Source organism: Thamnophis sirtalis, unplaced genomic scaffold (genome assembly GCF_051295495.1).
Source record: "Thamnophis sirtalis isolate CommonGarterSnake01/CBP01778 unplaced genomic scaffold, rThaSir2_p1.2 scaffold_2, whole genome shotgun sequence".
In the NCBI taxonomy this organism is placed as follows: domain Eukaryota; kingdom Metazoa; phylum Chordata; class Lepidosauria; order Squamata; family Natricidae; genus Thamnophis; species Thamnophis sirtalis.
The window spans coordinates 138,046,571-138,052,570 of NW_028261382.1; the positions used below are offsets into that span (position 1 = coordinate 138,046,571).

Sequence of the window (6,000 nt, forward strand, 5' to 3'; positions counted from 1 at the left end):
TGACTAGGTGAGCTCATTTCAGTTCAAAAAAGGATTTTCATGAAAATATTGTAATAAAACTTTAATTTTAAAGTCTATTTCCATTTATTTTGAGGTATTACCTTATTTAACATAGTTACCTAAATTGTCAGGAAACATGATGTCCTATGACAAAATGGAAGTCATTTTCAGATTCAGCACACCAAAAAACATAAAAATTACGTGGAATAACCAAAACAGCTCTCGAAAAATTTTTTTTTTGCAGACCTGTGTTGTTTGATGAAAATAATTTGCCCAGATTTTTATGTTTGTGTAATGGTGACTATTACAACTGATGTACATAGACAGTATAAAAATGTGTATAGAGAAGTGAACAAAAGAAAATGACATGCTAGTATGTAAAAGTTCATCTTTTTTAATCTTCTCCCCCTTGGGACACTTTTGAACTGTTGCGCCATTGTGTTATCATTGTTGTTCAGTGACACAAGCATAAGCCATTCATCAATTTGTAACTCCCCCATTTCTCTTTCTCTCTCTCTTCTCTCTCTCTTTTTTGCTGTCTCGCCTTGTTAATAGTTCCCTAGAAATCCTATCACTTTGCTGGAGGATTGATGTAAGTCTCCAGCAATTAACATAATTACAAGCCTGATTATCTTCTAATTGCATTATGAGTATTTGGTTATTCACTACACAAATTAGAGAAAATTAAAGAGGAGCAAGATCCTGTGGTGTGGGCGGCATGATTTTGAAAACTGTTATGAGCATCCAAATGCAGCAATGTAATGAGACAGTGAAAATATATGCTGTATCTATTTATTTCAGTTTAATGTTGTTATTGTCATTGCAGAAGACTTTAATTTTCCTTCTGCAGTATTTGATGACATTTTATTTTCCAACTCACAGCAAAGATGCTAAATGCTAACAACATTATATCTGAAGTAAATCCATATTCTTTAACATAGATTGTCAAGAATGGGATTCTAAGCACTACTTTTGAGAATATGCAGTAGAAAACAAATATGTGGATATGTGTTGTGCAGATTTATACTAGGATGATTAGATTGGATAACCTTATCAGGACAGAGTGACAAATCAAATTGGCCAAGCAGTTCAATGCATAGATTTAGTACAGTATTTTCATAGCCTTCTGACAATTTACTGGCTCAGGCTTTGGCAGAGCTGGAAGCAGCCATAACATTTCTTCAATAGTGGTGGGAAAGGGGTGGTGGTAGAATGTTCTCTCTGATCCTGACTGACGTGACTAGCCAGCCAATGAATGTTATGACCTCTATGAACTTTGCCAATCATACAACTGGAAAAGAAACATGCTTCTATTTTTGAATCTCCGATCTGCAGTTTGTGTCTCCTTCTTCTGTTAGAATTTGTCTAGGCAAGTATATGGACAGAGACAGTGAGGGGGATTAAAAAAAACCATTTTTGTTCTTTTTCAATTCTTTGTGTGATTTCTTTTTTCCATTTCTCTGATATGTCTTGTTGTTTTATAATATATCTGGTTCCTTCCCTCTTTCCCCTTAATTTTTTAACCACCCCCACAAAAATGGCTTTTAAAGGAAGCCCCAAAGCCTGTTTTCTTTCTGCTACTTATCTTTTTTGCATTATTTATAAGTGAGGTCACTGTAAATCACTAAGTAAATTTGAGATAGTGTGTTTTCTTTTTGACTCCTATGTATCTAATAATGAACATATTTGTGTAGTATTATTATATTATACATCATATTTGTAATAGGGATAGCATGCATATCGTTGGAGTAGTGAATTCGATGTCACTCTCTTTAGCATCCTGTGAATTATACTATCAGTTATTGACCACAAGGGGTAATGAGGTTTAGACAGACATTTGAGAGCTTCCTCTTCTTTGTCACTGCTCAAAGTGACACTGCTCATAGGTCACTTCCTTTTTTTTTTTTTCTTGTACCCTCATACACACAGCACCTGCTTTTTGATTCTCCTTCTGGGAGAAGTAATTAATGATATGTGTGACTTTGCCTACCCCTATAATACATTTTTTGTAAATAAATTTCTCTTTCTCTTATAATAACACCTTCCTCATTAAGCATTGCTCAGGTCAGATTTATATTCTAAAGAATGCTCAAACCCACACACAGGATGCTTGAACCACCAGCACAGATCATGAACAATAATCTGCCAATCTCTCATGCAGCAAGGGTGATGGGTTATTAAATAGAAGCAGTTACTGCACCAGAAAAAAAGATGGAGAGATGAGATAAAGTGATGAGATGTATCCCACTGAACCAATAACTACCGTGGAAGAGAGGAAAATAGAAGTATTTTCTATAGGAGAGGAAGACATTACAGACAAAGTTGCTCTTGGGGGGGGGGAAGTAAGGACATTGTAATCTAGTACTATATAAACGCTACAGAATTTTAGCTATACAATTTGGGATGAACATCCTTTGAATGGTGTGGGAATAGAAACATTTCAGACTACGGGGACCAGGAGCATACTCAGGTGACCCTGAGGACACAAATAAACTTCCAAGTGCGTCGACAACTTCTAAAAGGATGCAAATGACCAGTTGTCTGCAAGGAATATAAATCCTTCCATTCCCCATTACTCTGCCAGAGCTGAATAAGCTTCTTGGATGAGAAGCGAAATATCTTCAAAGAAAACAAAGTCCAGTTGCCTCCTGAAAAAGCACCCTTGGGACAACCATGACCTGGATGATTGAGAATCTCTACAGACTTTATTTTTATGAACCTTAATCTATGTCTTTCAGAAGGCCCGCAACTGTTATCTTTAGAACTCAATCTGTGGTTTGCAGTAGCAATAAGAATAGATGGATAAATTAAGGGCGAAGCTTAGAAGATTTGCAAAGTAAGCTAGTTGATATAGCAGAGTGGAGGCAGGTAAAATTATAGGTCTAATCCTTCAGATTGGAAGAGTATTAATGGATTTCTTATCCAAAGGAGTTATTCACATTAGAGTATATAATTGTCTTATATCCCGGTTTCAACTGAAAATGAGTATCCTCCCTGTACACAGCAAGCAAGGGGCACTTGGCAAAGAAATTGCAAATGAAAGCAGAAGGATGATCTGTTTTCATCTGCAATTGACCAATCAATAGCAGCAAGAGATAAGCATAGCTCTTTAGCATTAGCTAACAAACTCTTTTAGCACAGCCCTCAAAAAGGCAGAAATGGTGGAATCTTAATCCTTCAGGGAACAGACAACTAGAAAGCGACTTCTCTACAGGGATACAGGGACGAATCCAATGACTTGCTGGAATATGGCAGCAACGCAAAGATAGATGTGGCAAGATGCAGCTACTGTTTCCCAGGAACACCTGGATTGCTCAATGTCAGGCTTTACACCTGGCTTAGTAGTAAAACACAGATCTTAATTTGATTAATAGATACAAATTGTTAGAATCAAATTAATAAATATAATGAACATCATTGCTTTTCTTTCTTCTATATTAAAAAATTAAAAATCTAGCAGCAACTACTGGAATATCTTTGAAGCCTGCATCTAAGGCACGATCTGCAGTGTGGGCTTGAGGCCTATTTTATACATTGTGGCTTGCCATAAAACCTGTAAGTAAAAGTTACAGAATCCCTGAAATTGAACATACTAGCTGATATCAATGCCTATCATGAGTGAAGTGGCGTAGATTTCTCACCTTCCTCATTTCCCTGACTTTACTATATATTTGGTACAACTGTATGTATGAGCAGAGTGTTTGTGTGGCATACATGAGAGGACTGAAAGTGCAGCCTGGTGCACCCTACACTGAGTGCAGAAGCAGAAGTGGATGGGGGCCCAGACCTGCCTCTCATCCTAGAATGAATGATACGTGCGGCCTGCCGGGAAGAATGGGGGCCATGGGAGAGGGGGAAGGGTCTACGGGGATGGGGGTGAGTTGTGGCATCTCGGTTACGACCGGGAGAGGCAGGTATGACGGGAGCTGCAGGGCTAGCCATTACTGGGGAAGGAGGGCTCACTACGTTACAGCGATCCTTTGTTCCGGCCCTGCAAGCTCAACTCGAGGACCTGGTGACAAGAGAAGTCAGGACCCTGGTCTCAGGTTGTTGCTGCTAAATGCCAGGTCTGTGACCCATAAAGCTCCCCTCGTCCGGGACATAATATTTGATGAGGGGACAGACCTGGTATGTATTACTGAAACCTGGCTGGGCCATGAGGGAGGAGTCCCCCTCTCAGAAATGTGCCCGGAAGGGTTCCAGATGCTTCACCAACCACGACACCAACGAAGGGGTGGGGGAATGGCAGTCATTATCTGAAGGTCTTTAGTTCCTCACAGGATCCCTGCTCCAGAGACTGTGGGGTGTGAGTCCCTTCTCATGAAGTTGGACCTAGGGGTTCAAGTGGGCTTGTTTTTGATGTACCTACCTCCCAGCTGCGTCACAACAGCCCTTCCTGCGCTCCTAGAGTCAGTAGCCGGGTTGGCGGTTGAGTTCCCCAGACTAATAGTACTGGGGGACTTCAACCTGCCATCCCTAGGCGAATGCTCTGATGGGGCTCACGAGTTCATGGCTTCCATGACAACCATGGACTTGACCCAAGTAATTCAGGGTCCGACTCATAGAGCGGGCCACACGCTCAACCTCGTATTTCTCTTGGGGTAGTGGAGACGTGATCTTGAATTAAGGGGAATAGAGATCTTGCCCTTGTCATGGTCAGATCACTCCCTGCTGAGGCTTGACTTTTAGAACGACTCCCCCATTGCAGGGAGGTGGAACCGATTAAATGGTTCTGCCCCAGGCGCCTAATGGACCCGTTGGGATTTCAGAAGGAGCTTGGAGAGATACCTGACTCCCTTGCCCACAATCTGACGGAGTCCTTGGTCGCTGCCTGGAATACAGCGGCGACTGAGGCCCTGGATTGGATTGCGCCTTTGCGGCCTCTCCGTGGCAGTGGATCCAGAAGGGCACCTTGGTTTACCGAGGAACTTTGGGAGATGAAGCGCCAAAAGAGACGCCTAGAGCGACGCTGGAGGGCTAGCAACTCCGAATCTGACCGAACACTATTAAGAGCCTTCATTAGGACTTATTTAGTGGCGATACGGGTGGCAAAATGTGCACATTTTTCCGCTCTTATTGCATCCGCAGAATCTCGCCCAGTTGCCCTGTTTAGGATAACCCACTCCCTCTTGAAGGGTGAGGATGCGGGGGAACCCTTACAGGGAAGGGCTGAGGAGTTTGCTCAGTTTCTGTCGGACAAAATCACTCAGATTCGGGCAGACCTTGACTCCACTTGGACAGTACCAGCAAAGATGCCGAGGGAGGGTCTTGATCAGATTTCCTGGAGTGAGTTCCAGCTTGTCAGCCCTGAGGAAGTGGACAAGACCATGGGAGCGATGAGTGCCTCCACCTGTTTACTGGACCCGTGTCCCTCCTAGCTGGTATCGACCAGCAGAGAGGTAACATGAGGCTGGCTCCAGATGATTGTGAACGCGTCTTTGCAGGAGGGATCTTTCCCGCAACCTTTGAAGGAAGCGGTGGTGAGACCCCTCCTTAAGAAACCTTCCCTGGATCCAGCCATTTTGAACAACTATCGCCCAGTCTCCAACCTCCCCTTCGTGGGGAAGGTTGTTGAGAAGGTGGTGGCCCTTCAACTCCGACGGTCCTTGGATGAAGCAGATTATCTAGATTTCTTTCAGTCTGGTTTCAGGCCTGGATACTCCACCGAAACCTCCTTGGTCGCACTGACCGATGATCTCTGGCGGACCAGGGATAGAGGACATTCCTCTATCCTGGTGCTCCTTGACCTCTCAGCGGCCTTCGATACCATCGACCATGGCATCCTTCTGCAACGGCTGGAAGAGGTGGGAGTGGGAGGCACTGTTTTACGGTGGTTCTCCTCTTACCTCTCCGACAGGTCGCAGTCGGTGTTGGTTGGAGGGCAAAGGTCGACCCTTAGGCCCCTTAAATATGGTGTGCCACAGGGTTTGGTCTTGTCCCCTCTCCTATTTAATATCTACATGAAGCCACTGGGTGAGATCATTCATAAGCACAGGATTA

The 6,000-nt window shown here is 43.1% G+C and overlaps 1 pseudogene; it reads left to right on the top strand.

Moving 5' to 3' along the window:
* The window catches only part of LOC148049191 (uncharacterized), a 41,648-nt pseudogene extending 37,043 nt beyond the window's left edge, over positions 1 to 4,605 (top strand).
* The last annotated feature ends 1,395 nt before the right edge of the window (positions 4,606 to 6,000 follow it).